Source organism: Rhinatrema bivittatum, chromosome 11 (assembly GCF_901001135.1).
Source record: "Rhinatrema bivittatum chromosome 11, aRhiBiv1.1, whole genome shotgun sequence".
Classification (NCBI taxonomy): Eukaryota; Metazoa; Chordata; class Amphibia; order Gymnophiona; family Rhinatrematidae; genus Rhinatrema; species Rhinatrema bivittatum.
Genome location: NC_042625.1, coordinates 76,119,708 through 76,135,034, shown reverse-complemented (window position 1 = coordinate 76,135,034; position 15,327 = coordinate 76,119,708). Strand labels below are relative to the sequence as shown.

Genomic DNA, 15,327 nt, shown 5'->3' with positions numbered 1-15,327 from the left:
GCAGTTAATATAGCTGTGTTTAAAAAAGGATTGGATAAGTTCTTGGAGGAGAAGTCCATTTCCTGCTATTAAGTTCACTTAGAGAATAGCCACTGACATTAGCAATGGTAACATGGAATAGACTTAGTTTTTGGGTACTTGCCAGGTTCCTGAGCCTGGATTGGCCACTGTTGGAAACAGGATGCTGGGCTTGATGGACCCTTGGTCTGACCCAGTATGGCATTTTCTTATGTTCTTATGTTCTAAAATTACACCCGAAAGATAATTGGCAAACTGTGATTCGGAGTCTTAAGGATTTTCATAAACTGGGACCAAGCTCTCTGATGCCTAGACTTCAGTTCTGAATGCCCCAACCCAATTTATCCTTAGATGAAGCAATAGGAAATATCATCACTGAGGGGGGATAGATTGAAAGGAACATGTAAACAAGCATTTCATATGCAGGCTTGTGTTTGTGAAATCCCCACAGATTTTCTTCTGATAGATGACTTCCTTGTCTACAAATGAATGGTTAAACCACGGTTAGAAGAAAGGCCTTTCCGGATTTTTTAGTTTATTATATCGCCTAACTAGTCTAGTTGATTGGTTTGGTTGTCTGTTTTATGATTTTTGTATGATTATTCTATTGATGATTTTTAAGAAATATTTTATGTATTGAATATTTTTTTAGATTAGTTTTAAATGTGTAATAATGGAATCTCTCTCACGCCAGGACAAAAAAAGGGTGTAGCTATTTCCGGCATTAAAGCTGTGCAATAGTGCCCCTCATGTCCCTAAATCCTGCCCAAACTCCTCCCTGATTCCCACCCCTTCCAAAAATGTGCATGTAGTTTTATCATCGCATGCGTTATGACATTAACACATGCATTATCACGTGCGTTAATGCCATAACGCATTTTGATGAATGAGCCGGTTACTTTGCTAGCTGGCCAGTGGTTGAATATTACCCCCTTTTTATCTGTTCTTTTCCCCTTCACTTTGTGTTGAACCTGGAAGGGGGGTGGACCCCACAAAATCAGCTAAATGATTGTTTGCGGACGTACCCAATAGATCTTATTGTCTGAATGTTTAGCACAACTCTGCCACTGGGCCAGGGCTGCTAATAGCAGGGGAGGGGGGCTGAATGGGTCTCAGATTACACCTTAGAGAAACCCTTGGCAAATAGGAATCCTCAAGACCCAGTCCTCCCCTCTGAGACTCCCCTAAAGAACGCAATACAAAGTTATTGGTTCTGGAAGCCACTCCTGATCAGAATTTCAGAGGACCACCACCACCCCCAGACCTTGGCTCCCTTTCCCAGCTCCAGCAGCAGGTAAGCAGGGAGACTAAGCCTGTGCTCATAGGCCCTCGTTCCCTCCAAAGTTTGCGACCCTGAGCACAATCCTAGTAGTCATGTGCATAAATGCAGGCCTCTTCTCATAGGAATACCATCCTAGAGTGTGCCAGATCCAGAGCCTTCCCACAGGAATACAGCACTATAGACGTGTGCCAGATCCAGGGCCTTCCCACAGGAATACAGCACTATAGACGTGTGCCAGATCCAGGGCCTTCCCCCAGGAATACAGCCCTATAGACGTGTGCCAGATCCAGGGCCTTCCCCCAGGAATACAGCACTAGAGACGTGTGCCAGATCCAGGGCCTTCCCCCAGGAATACAGCACTAGAGACGTGTGCCAGATCCAGGAGCCTTCCCACAGGAATACGGCACTAGAGAAGTGTGCCATACCTGGAGCCTCCGCATAGGAGTATGGCACTAGAGACTTGTGCCATACCTGGAGCCTCCGCATAGGAGTACGGCACTAGAGACGTGTGCCATACCTGGAGCCTCCGCATAGGAGTACGGCACTAGAGACGTGTGCCATACCTGGAGCCTCCGCATAGGAGTACGGCACTAGAGACGTGTGCCATACCTGGAGCCTCCGCATAGCAGTACCACATTAAAACTTGGCAGAGGCCAGAACTGGAACAGAGGCAGATAAAGAGCCTCTCCCGCCCCCCCACCCCCCCCCATCATCACACACAGATTCAGTGACCGAGCGGGGATTAGGACTCCAGAGCTCTGAACTGGATAGTCCCAGGTTCTAACCACTAGCAGCAGTCACCCCTTCCGCACCCTCCCCCATCCTGCTACCTCTCAAAATATGTTATTAGAATTAAAAAAAAATAAAACAACGAAAGAACCCTGAAAAGCAATTTCTCTTTCCTCTCCCCAGAAATAGCTGAACAAAACTGAACTTCCAGGACCACCCCCCACCTTCCTTCTTTCTCTAAGCCAGTTGATCAAATTAAAGTGTAAGTGCATAATTGCAGCTTGTATGCACAGGTTGTGTGCCGCGGTGAAGATTGGGAGTGGGATTAAGGCCTTGAAATCAATTTTCATCAGAGGTTAATACCTGGGGCCTGCTGGCTTAGGTCCTGCCAGCCAGCCAAGCTCCATTTGGTCCGCCAGCCTCTGTTTGCACAGTAATTGAAATGTGTCTGCTTAGATAAATCACCGTAATATCAGGAGGAAGGGCCGCTCTCCCTCCTGCCCGGGACCAGGCAGCGCAGCGGCACGGAGCGTGTGCGAGGCGTGCAGTGAGAACATTATTACTGACCAGTTGGCAAAGTGAAAGGCACCCCCCCCCCCGAGCTGCTTCCTCCCATTTCCTTCTTGGTGAAGGTGTGGGGAGGGGGAGGGCAAGTAATCCTAGAACTACCTGCTCTGCTCTTTGGCTCCCAGCCCCCACCTGCCCAGTACATTTCGCACAAAATACCTTCCCTCCCCACAACACACACACAGATGCTGGAGAAAAGAACTGGATTAGAAAGCTCAGGAAGTGTTCTCCACATCTTTAAAGACAGCAGTTAAAAAGTCAAACCAAAGTTTCTGAGAGTTGGCAACCGCCAGTTTGGTTTGGAAGGTGTTCTCCGTGGAACCTGCCACCTCCTGTTCCAGATGAGCATCCGGATGCACTGTAAGTGCGAAAAGTGTCCCTAAAACGTGTGGGGAAAGAGAGCCCAGTTCTTCCAGCCTTCAAGATAGAGTAACTGTTTCTGACTGAGACACGGTGACAATTTATTTTGTTGCATTACGACTGTTGTGTTTTGCACAAATATATTAATCACTGAGACAGTAGCTTTCAAACCGGCGGACACGAGCACATACGTCGGTCTGCGCCCAGGGACACGGCCATTTTATAGCGGCATGCGCGCACGTTATAAAATATCCCGGCCGCGCGCACATGTGCACCAGATTTTAACTGGATGCACGCAAATCCCGCTTCCATAGAGTAAGTGGGGGTTGGGGGGGGGGATTTTAAAAGGGGCGCACGCTGATGCCATTCCCGGTTTTACCAGTTCATCCCCAGTTCGCCCAGATAAGAAATAAGGCTTCCAAACCCCCCCCCGGTTTAATAGCTTTCACTCCCTCCAGTTATCCCCCACCCTTCAAACCCCGCTGATCTGCCTCTTTTTATTTTATGACTTACACGGCATCCATGGCAGAAGTAAAGTTACGCGGCAGGTTTCCTCGGCGCGCGCCGCAGCGCATACGCATTTGCACACACATCGCTAGTTCACACCCAGGCTCCTCCCAGACCACACCCACACACCCCTGCCTCTGTTTGAAAACTTCAGAGATGTGCGCGCTCCGGCAGATTCAGGCGTGTCTGGGCAGCTTTTAAAATCCACCCGGTGCGCACGAGCCCGCCGTATTCGCGCATCCCCTAATTAAGGTGTAAGTTGGGCTTTTAAAACTCACCCTGAAGAATGTAATGTCATTCTTACTCTGTGGGCTCCTATTTTATATCATTATCTCTTTCAGGGAGGGGGCTGGGGAAAACCCCTCCTTGTTTTTTTGCAATTTGCAATGTTTTTCTCTTTAATAAAGGAGGGGTTTTTTTTGGTTTTTTTTTTAATGTCAGTCAATGATACCTGCTCCGGACAGAACACATTCTGTGCTTTGTAAGGCATTTTCCCTACTCAGGAACCAAGTGTGCAAAAAGAAAAAAGAGAAGATTTAACCAGCAATCACAGATAGGCAATTCCCGGGTTTAATATTTATAATGTGACTAAGAAAAGCAGTTACCACAGGCCACCTCGATAAAACGTCTATCGTATAAGTTCTGCCACTTATTTAGCAACGAGTGGCTGGTCCTGATTCAGCGCCTGCTCTCCTAGGCAGTACGGTACTTAATCCCGCTGTTGTTTCAAGATGTCACACCCCCCCCCCCGAATACTTACAGAGGTCCAATCTCCATTTCCTTAATGAACAGAAGCCGGCTGCAACTGAGTTGTCCGGATAGGATGGCCTTAATCCGCCCCTCCCCCATCTCCACGCGCACATACACACATTATAATTAATGGGGGGGGGGGGGAAGGGGGCTTATTATGATCAGCCCCACTGCTATGCAATTAACCAGCACGTGGCAGCCTTAGGATAAAGATTAACAAACTTTTTAGTGGTTTATTAATTTCCTTTTGATTAATTATAAAGCGGTCTCTTTTTAAAGGACCCCAGTGACACTTGCATGGGGTGGGGGTGGCACACTTACTGATCTTACTCCTCCATCCCCATTCTTTCTGATGGCGCTTTTGTGACCATCAGTGTTAATTAAAATCACACCGATGCCCAGGTCCTTCTGAAATGTACGGACTGAAGAAAGAAACATGAAACATGACCGGCTGACACGCAGTGAACTTTACCAAAGGTCGGGTTTTACGTCCCCACCGCTTCCATCCGACCCCATCACCTCTGTGCTGTGTGGACCCATTTCACTTCCACAACCATTGGATCCACCTGCGCTAGGTTCCATGCCTGCCTCTGGTCCTGGGATCCTTACAAGAACTCATTCTTGGGATGTCCTTGCTTCAGGGCACCTTTAATACTGTAGAAACACACTGGATGCTCGGCTTGGGCGTTGAACCAAAATGTACTGCAACCAAAAACACTAAGGCCAAGTTTAACACAAGTTTTTCAGATAATCGTCTCCCAAGAAAGCAAACAGGCTAAAAGTACCTCTTTCTCAGTTATATTAGCTGAGACAGCAAGTACTAGGAAGAAACCTCGCACTCCTGGGGGATAGAACATGGGCTCCTAGAAGAGCTGGGATCTCCTATACCTTTCTCCGACGATAATAACGGGACTTCTGGTGGTAGAAAGTCCCAAAAGTGTTTGGCATCCAAAAGTCTCGCTTCCTTCTCCCTCCTGTGTCAGATCAACTGCTGTCCACTGTTCTGTCTAAGCTGGGCGTGTGTGCATACGCACAAAAGTGGTGAACCCCATGCACAGGAAATCCCAATAGTTCTCTTATACTGGCTCATAGTGCACAAATTTGAACTTGGCTTATAAAAAGTTGCACAAAAAGAAGATGCTTTAACACAGTCTTTCAAAAATGTGAGGGAAGATTGCAACAGTTCCTCCTTAGCTGGGCAACATGGAATCACAGCACCTTACCCTGCCCTTCCACAGGCAGGGGAGTCAGTCATGTTTATGTTTATTAATACTTGATTTACATTTGCAGTTAATTGTGATTAAACAAAGTGATGTACAAATAAAATAGGCAAAGCTAACAAAGCAATATGCAGATAAATAAAATTAGTAATAAAAACTACAAATCAATCTAAAAACATAAATCTAACTACAATAAAAAATAACTAAATACAGATAAAATTCAAATAAGAAAATGTCAGATAAACATATGCTAGCTGATTTAGTTAACAATCCATTGTGAAAAAGCCTGTACAAACAGATAAGATTTTAGTGCCTTCCTAAAGAATTCCAAAGGTGAGGAGACAGGTGAGAAAAACAAATTACAGGTGAGCTTTCAAAACGAATATTACCAATAGAAGATAGCACTAAAGGTTGCAATTGAGGAGAAGGAAGATAGGGAGAAATCGCAGAGGCAAGATAAGAAGGAACGTCCCACCTCAAAGCCTTAAAAGTAAGGCGTCCAGTTTTAAGTAAGATATGAAAAGATCCTGGAAGCCACTGTAAATTAAACATCAGAGGGTTGACATGATCATATTTAGATCTGTGAAAAAAAACTTTAGCAGCTGTGTTTTGTGCCAATTGAAGTGCTTTAAGTTGAACCGCAGAAAGACCATGTAATAACGCGTTACCGTAATCACGCCTAGAGATAACAAAGGCATGAGTTAGAATATTTAGATCAGAACTATCCGAAAATGGCTGGGACAGGACCATGCTCCAAAAAAAAAACCAACCAATTGAGCTCAAAAACAAAAGCTTTTTCAAACTCTTCTCCACTCTCAGAGACTTCTGCTAGCCCGTGGGGTACTTAGTCGGGCATATGCCGCTCTCCCCAGGTAACAAGCTGTGGGGCCGAGCATGCAAAACCCTTCAACACACCTTCCTTCCCCTCCAAAACTCCACACGTCTCCCATGCACAGCCTGCTTTTACAGTGCACTGCTGTCCAGCCCTTACATCTGTAGAGATGCCTCCAGCTTAAAATATCATGGGCTGGGGGAGGGTCCTATTTATTTATTTATTTGGAGCTTTTTTTATACTGGTATTAGTAGATACATCATACCGGTTTACATCATAACTGCAGGTTGAAATTACATTAAACAGGTGCAGGGTATGGGACTAGAAGGAGCAAGAGCGATAGCGAGGAACTAGCAGACAAGTGCAAGAGCAAGAGCAAAAACAGGTAAACAATGTAACCTAACTTTATACATAGGTTCCGGTCAAGTATTGATGCAGCAAGGAATAGGAGTGCGAGGGGGTCTATTCAGGGTAGGCCTGTTTAAAGAGCCAAGTCTTTAATTTAGTTCTGAATATGGTGGTGCAAGGCTCAAGGCAGAGGTTCATGGGTAGTGAGTTCCAGAGGGTAGGACCAGCAATAGAGAGGGCTCGATCCCTCGTGGATGTTAGGTGCGCCTTCTTGAGGGATGGCACGTGGAGGGCACCTTTATTGGTTGCTCTGGTGGGGCAGTTAGAGAGTGTGAGGCGGAACGGCTCATCTAGCCAATTGGAATTGTGTCTGTAGATGGATTTGTGAATGATAGTAAGGGTTTTATAGAGGATGTGAGAGGGTATCGGGAGCCAGTGAAGGTCTTTAAGGATGGGAGTAATATGGTCAGATTTGCAGGCATTTGAGATGGTCCTTGCTACCGCATTCTGTAGCATTTGAAGCAGTTTTACGGTGGAAAAGGGGAGCCCTAGGAGAAGGGAGTTACAGTAGTCCATTTTAGAAGAGAGGGTGGCCTGGATGACGGTACGGAAATCATTAGCATGGAGTAAGGGTTTCAGTTTGTGGACTGCCAACTGGTTAAAAGAGAAAACAGAGTAGGGCTCAGGGGCGGATTGGCCTATGGGGGGGATCAGGCATCCCCTGGTGGGCCGGTCGCTCCAGTCACGTGGTCTGCCATGCATGGCCGTGACCGAGCCGCGCTCGGCAGACCACGTGATGTGTCCTGGGCGGTAAATCCCTGGGCCGGTCTTCCTCGGGAATCCGCCCCTAATAGGGCTACATGGTAAATGTTCCCAATGGAGAAAGGTGAATAGTGGAGTGGCCCAGGGATCTGTTCTGGGACCACTGCTTTTTAATATATTTATAAATTACCTGGAAATGGGAACAACAAGTGAGGTGATCAGATTTGCAGATGACATAAAGTTATTCAAAGTTGTTAAATCACAAGAGAATTGTGAGAAATTGCAAGAGGACATTAGGAAACTGGGAGACTGGGCATGTAAATGGCAAATTAAATTTAATGTGGACAAGTGCAAAGTGATGCACTTAGGGAAGAGTAACCCAAATTATAGCTTCACAATGCAAGGTTCCACATTAGGAGTCACCACTCAATAAAAGGATGTAGGTGTCATCATTTAAATTACATTGAAATCTTCTGCTCAGTGTGCAGCAGCAGCAGCAGCCAAGAAAGCAAATAGAATGCTAGGGATTATTAGGAAAGGAATGGAGAATAAAACAGAGAATATCATAATGCCTCTCTATCGCTCCATGGTATGACCTCATCTTAAGTATTGTGTGCACTTCTGGTCACCACATCTCAAAAAAAGATATAGTAGAATTAGAAAAGGGACAGAGAAGGGCGACCAAAATGATAAAAGGGATGGAACAATTCCCCTATGAAGAAAGGCTAAAGAGGTTAGGACTCTTCAGCTTGGAGAAGAGACATCTGAGGGGAGATACGATAGAGGTCTATAAAATGAGTGGAGTGGCACAAGTCAACGTTAATCAGTTTACTCTTTCAAAAAGTACAAAGACTAGGGGACACACAATGAAGTTAGTAGGTAATACATTTAAAACAAATAGGTGAAAATATTTTTTCAACTCAGTGCATACTTAAGCTCTGAAATTTGCTGCCAGAGGATGTGGTGAAAGTTATTAGTGTAGCTACATTTAAAAACAGTTTGGACAAGTTCCTGGAGGAAACATCCATAAACCATTATTAAGCTAGAATTGCAGAAATCCACTGCTTATTCTTGGGATAAGCAGATTGGAATCTGTCTACCCCTTGGGATCCTGCCAGGTTCTTGTGACCTGGATTGGGCACTGTTGGGAACAGGATACCGGGCTTGATGGACCCTTGATCTGACCCAGTATGGCAAGTCTTATGTTCTTATCTCTGCAAACCACTGGATCCTAACCCAGGGTTTAAGCTAGAGCCAATTTAGTGTCCAACAGACCTAGAGAGTCCCTACATAATTATAGTGGGCAGAAAGCTCTAGGACATAAGACCACAGTATAAATCTTCAAGAGCGTAGAGTCAGGAGCAGTATCAGAAAATGTTACTTTCCTGGTAGGGCCTCCTAGGGGAGGTGATAGAAGCAAAAAAAAGCCTGGGATAAGCACAGGGAAGCCCTCAGGGGCAGCGCTTACTTTAGGCAAATTAGGCAGTTACCTAGAGCAGGGATTCTCAACACAGCCTTTGGGGTGTGCGTAGCAAATCCAGTTTTGAAAATACCCACATGAAAAGGCAGGAGATAGAACTGCATTAAAATCTCTCATGCATATTCATTGTGGGTATCCTGAAAACCTGATTGGCTAAGTGTGCCCCAACCATTGGCCTGGAGTACCAAAGCTTGGGAGTGGCAAAATCCACAGGCCCCTGGCTGCTGGTGGAGTCCATTCTACCAGGGGCCGGAGAGGACGAAGAAGGCGCAGTCAGGGGCTGCCAGTGGAGCCTATCCCACTGGTAGCCCAAACGCTTAGAGCTGCCACCATTCGATAAGTCTTGTGGGGAGGTTGCTACTTACCCTTGCACCAGCCCTGGGATGCCTAGTTGTGATGGAGTGAAGGGAAAGCCAGAGATTTAGTGGGGTTCATGGCACTGCACCAAGAGGAAGTCAAGTCATTAGATTAGGATAGGCCTTTTAATGCTCATCTGCCGTGGTCTTCTAGGTTTCTGGGGTAAGGTGTAATTACATAGAGAATGTGAGCCAGGGGTGGCTAAGGATAGCTGTAGCAGTCACCAAGTTCAGGGGTCGCTCAGAGCAATCTGTTGCCTGAGGTGAGGGATGGGGTGGTGCTCCCCCCCCCCCCTCCCCAGGCACTGTGCAAGTCAAAACATTGAGAGGACCGGGGTCCCTTGTTTTGAAATGCTGCAGAAGGGGGGGGGGGGGGGGGGAGCAGGGCTCGGAGTTCACAGAGGAGTGGCAGTGATGACATTTCTAGGAAGCTGGCAACCCTGCCACCTGCCTCCCACTCTCCCCCCCAGCGTTTCACCCCTGGAGAAATGGGAGATGGGTGAATGGTGGAGGTCTGTCTGTGGCACACTCTCTCCAGGGCGGCAGAAGGGTATTAGGCACCCTAGGCAAACCTTAAAGCCTTACACCCCCTCCCTCCCAGCCCTCACAATTAAAAAGTATGCATTTACATGAAAAAAGAGCATAGTCTTTTGAAGTAAAAATATCACAACATGTATAGTATTGTTACATGCACTGATGGGGTGCCAACCAGAGAACCCTAAAAAAAAGAACCCATATGGAGTAGCCTAGTGGTTAGAGCAGTGGGCTGTGAACTAGGGTTCAAATCCCACGGTCACTCCTTGTAAGTCACGTTACCCTCCATTGCCTCAGGTACAAAATTAGATTGTTAGGCCCTCTGGGGATAGAGAAATACCTACAGTACCTGAATGCAATCTGCTTTCAAATGCCAAAAAGCAGAATATAAAAATATTGTAAAGTGTATTTGGACTTGACCCTCAGAAAGCCATGAGTAAACAGTTAAAATACAGTAAACCTCCCATACCAAAACAGCACTAGCTGACAACATTCAAACAGTAATAATCCTACCTATGAAAAGGCAACTCTGCAAATATTACACCAGGCCCTAAAACACTACTACTCATATTAGGAAAACAGAACAAGCCAGGTTGCTATAGATCCCTACACAAACTACATGCCAGTAGAAAACCTCGCATCGGTCATACCTGCAGAAACAGATAGACTCTCACCAGATACAGAATAAGCCACCATAAAATATACAAAGAAACATGCAGACAAAAACTGAATTGGAAACCACAAGAGGCCAGACTCTGTATGCAGCACAACAGTGGAAAAGCAGATTCAATAATAAAATCAAGAAATATAACATCAATTATAATAAAAAAAACTATACTAATAGAAAGAATAAATATTTTAACGCAGCTAACAAACAGAACCTCATTCAATAATTCAACTAATTTTTTTTTAATTCTCAAAAACTAATAAAATATTGTGAAACAACAAACTCATCAAATAACACCCAACAATTAAACTAATAAGTTTTAAAATTCCCTGCTCTCTCTATCTGCGACCTTTTGATTTCCAGTTACCCTGAGTTGTCATGGATTGGCGAGGGAGGCCGCCCAAGACAGTCCTAGAAAAGACTGGTTTCTTGGCAGCTTGTGATATCCCTTAAGGGACCAGTGGTGTTGCACTGCGTGAACCTTTGACTGAAAAGAAGCATAGTTCAGCGTAAGGAAAGACAGTGGATGACTGAGGGAAAACAAGCGGGGTGTTGTAAATCTGTGCACACAACCAACGTGCGCATACCCGACAGATGACTGGAATTTGCATCTTTTCTGACTGTCAGGTCTGCTTACTAGGCTGCAGCAGCTGCTTAAAGTGTGTGCCATCAAAGGATGGACTAACATGTGTTACCCAGAGGAAATATCTTTGTCAGATCAGGCCTTCCTGTTAAAGTCAAGTCTTCACCCATAGAGGATGAAACACGAAGAGGTCATCAGGAAAAAAATCATAAAATAAGACATGAAACACCAAGGGCACTTCATGTTCTACTGGAGTGTTGTGCTGTGCTGTGCTCTAGCACTCCCGAGTCGCAGCTCTTCCAGAGGTAGATCCGTCACGTACAACAAACTGGAGCAGCCCTGAGGCTTTGGAATACCACAAGTGGTCCGGATATAGAACACAGTATCCGGGTATCCGGCACAGTATCCGGGTTTAGAACACAAGTAGGGGCTACAGTGAGGGCTGAAGGAAAAGTAAAGATCATCAAGAATCATATTCTCAAAAGGGAGTGGAGTAAGTCCTATAGCAACTCTTCCAGCTCCACAATCATTCTGGCCATTTGCACATTAAAGGATCTGCTGTACGTTTCCCAATAGGCATGCAATGGGAACACCCTGCCCCCCCGCCCCCCCCCAGGACATCTGGCCCTTAAGTGACCAGGTTTAGTAGTACCTGTTTGAATTTAGAAATTGTGAACTTAGCAAAAGAATTTTTTTAAGAAGTGCAACTGAGAAGGCCAAAGTATCTGTTTTTGCTTACTTTTAGTAAATGTCTTAGAGGCACTTCACCAAGTAATGGGAGATGAATAGACCTCTTCTGGGAAGAAGTCACATACCCTTTCCAGAATGAGCCAATCTCCTGCCTCCTGGGTAGGTCCAGGTCAGCAGAGAAGGAGACCAAGTGGGCACCCAGGCAGCCAGCTCGCTGCAGCCGGCCGCTGACCTGAGCCGTCACAGCTTACACTAGGGCGATAACAATTAATTGCAATGGACATTTCAGGACTGGATTAGCGACACACTGTCAGCAGGGTGGACGTAATGGCCAAAATCGCCTCACACCCCCCCTCCCCCCCCCCCTCAGCGACCACACGCTCCAGATTAACCAGTGAAATATAGACAATGGGAGGTGGCATCGTTGGGTGCCTCTCTTAAATCTTGTACATTTAGGTTCTCTCTCTCCTTCTCCCTTCCTCCCCTTTTTATCTACCACCCTTCTCTCTCGTCCTCTGTTCCCTTCTGGTTCTCTGCTGTTTCTAAACGCCTTCACCAGCAAGGTAAGTTGCTTTAGGATAAGCTATTCTTCCTGGGAGTGGGGTTTGGTTTTTTTTTTCCCTGAGAGATATGATGATCTACAACTGATCCAGATTTAGAGAGGTTTAGCCCTCCTGATAAAAGTATCTCTCTAATGATTTAAAGTTCTTACATTTGTAATTCTCCTCTGCCAGGCTGATCTAGCTTAATTAAAGTGGCATGGGATTGAGAAAGGATATAGGGGGTGCCATCTCCTGCAAATATTTCAGCCAGGGCTGAAGACTTCTGTAAAGAAAGTGCACCATGGAGTCAGTCAGTAACTTTATCCCCTAATATAAGTGCATATGCCTGAAGGAAGGAATGCCCTGTTCACGGCGGATGGATGGGTGGATGGATACCAGGATAAAAAGAAAGGTAGCTGGAGGAACAACTAGATAGATGAAGAAATGGCTGGATGATGGATGTCTCATATCAAACAGCGTCTAGCATTTTCACACAAAATGTACCAAGAATTGTCTGGCAGGAGAGAAGAGGGAAAAGCAAAGCCAGGAGGAAGTTTTGGTGCTGTAGGAGAGCCTAAGAATGAATTCCTAGCAATGGTCATTCGCTGCCTGCAACTAAACTGAGCGCGGCTGGAAAGCAGGAGATGCAAAAAAGACTTGCGGGAATAAAAGCAATAATCTGGGAGTGTTTCAGGTCAGTTAATATGTAATAGGCTTTGACAGTGCAAAGTATTTGGAAAAATCATTGCATAAAATGTAAAGCTTTCTCTATGCTTATGGCCAGGGACACAAGAACACTTAGACTCAGTAAAAGTCTAAGTCAGATTTAATTAATAGGTGCACATTAAGAATGATTTCAGAAAACTAGAGTGAGTCCTTTTTGATAGAAAAACCACAGCCATGCTCCAATAGTTTCTTCTGTATAAATGTTGTGATATAGTACTTTAAATGTAATTATTTTTAACAGTACACTGTTCCAAGCTTTGCTTTGCTACTGGGGAAAGAAGCTCACAGTTTTCCTAGGCAAGGTAAATAATTTCACTGAAGTTTGGACATTTGTATGAAACAGAATAATGAAGGTGCAGGCCTTTTTCTCCCGCTGGATAGAAGGAAGATCCACTGACACTGGGAAGTGTAAATACCTAAAGGAGAGACCTGATGGATATGCAGATAAATAAAAGCCTTTCCATTGATTTTAATCAGACCTTCAAAACCCTTAGGAAGAGCTGCAGGAGCTTCCTGCTCGATAGCTCATCCAGGAAGTTATTTGCAGGTCCCTGGCAATCCTACCGGACCTGTGTAGACTCACAAAGCCTCTGATCAACTTTTAATAAACATCAGATGATACCAGACATTCACAGTTTATGTAGAATTACTCTTGCCTCTTAAATTGCTCATAATAATTTTAAATAGCTATATTAGGTAGCAATAAAGGGCAACAAATAAGTTGCTTTTTTTGTTAAAGAAAGAAAGTAATTTATTTGTGACTGGCGATGGGGAACTGTGCTTCCTTCATAACTTCAATGCAAAGCTGGCTATTAAAATAATGCAATAAACCGACACCTTATCTGTTGATCTTTACTTCTCCACAGACAAGTGACTAACAGAGCAAGCACAAACAAATAACTATAATAATTCGGGGATTTTTCCTTTCAGTGCTCCAGCATGTAGAGCAGAGATTATATAATCTGCAGCCTCTTGCTGAAATCTTCAGAGGACTGCTTGGAAAATAGCCAGCTCCCCTGTACAGAGCAGTTCTTGCTATGAAAACGTTTTAATAAGCATTGTATTTATTTATTTTTCCTTATGAAAACATCCGTGTAGTTTTGCAACATTGGGCTCTGCTCCAGCGCTCGCAGCAAGTGCAATATATTTTGCACTTTATATATATATATAAATATAAAGTGGGGAAAATATAAGTGGGAAAATTCTCTTCACCGCCCTTTGCAGGTTGCTTTCTAGAGGAAACCAAGGCGGCAGCAGTTACTTGCTCTGGAGGTTTTCTCGCGTTTCAAGTAAACTAATTCAGGTTCTGGCTTTGGGGATTTTTTTTTTTTTTTTTTGGGGACACACAGGGAAGAGAGAAAGCAGGGACAAAAAAAAAAGGAGAGAAAAATGCAGAAGAAACCGAGCAGAGAGAGAGCGAAAAGAAAGTGGCTGGATCTGCAGTCTGGCAGAGAGCGGGGAAGTTCTGGAGCAAGAAGCCCGCGCTTTGCTAAAAATGACTCCCGCCAGACGCTTAAAGGAGCAGCAACGTCCAGGAGCGGCCGACGCGTCCGGCCAGCCTCCCCCGCTGGTCTTACGTGGTCTCTCCGGATCAATGAACGGAAGACTTGTGCGTTGAGGGGCCAATGACACCGGGAAAGGCTTCGCCCAGAGAGCTGCCCCTCCCGAAATCGTTTCGCAGGAACGTCCACTTTTTAGGAGATAAAGCAGCAAAGTCGGCTTCCTTTTCACACACAATGAATGGGAAGCAGCAAATAGCCTTCTATATAAATGGTAGCAGCACGGTGCCTGCCACGACGGAGATGGCACATACAGAACAAGGGCACTGGGTGTAGCGCTATACAGCACTGTAACACTGCATTGAGTGCGCAGCTTTATTGTATAACACGAGAAGGACGAAGTCCTACGGCCTAGTATAGTCCTCCGCTTTGTGAGACTGGACGTCCAGCTGCCGTCCGAGGGGTCCCCAGAGAATCTGCAGGCAGGACAGCCCGGGGCAGCCGCAGGAATGAACGCCTTGCATGCCGGCTCAGAGTTTAGGGGAACCGGTGGCCCCCCTGTCCTGTCCTGGCCCCCCTGCGCTTCCCCTCTGCTCTCTCCGTTTGCCCGGGAGGGCCGCACCCTCCTGTTCAGTCTCTTTTGCACATTCCGGCTTCCTTCCCCGGGACAAATAAGAGAAGGGGGGGGGCTGGCCCTGCGCGTCCCCTGAAACGGTAGTGGGGGGACCAGCACGTGAAGGAGACGAAACTTTTTTTTTTTTCTTCATCTGCACATCAAGAAGAGAAAAATTGCCACTTAAAAATAAATATTTGCAATAAAAGTTTGTTTTAAGTAGCAATTGATAATACAAAAAGTTTCTTTTTAGCTTCTAGTA

The 15,327-nt window shown here is 45.5% G+C and overlaps 1 protein-coding gene across 1 annotated transcript in view; it reads right to left on the bottom strand.

Annotated features, from left to right (window-relative positions):
- The window catches only part of LOC115100559 (homeobox protein OTX1-like), a 157,160-nt gene that overhangs the window by 90,833 nt on the left and 51,000 nt on the right, over positions 1-15,327 (bottom strand). The gene's annotated exons all lie outside the window — the stretch shown is intronic.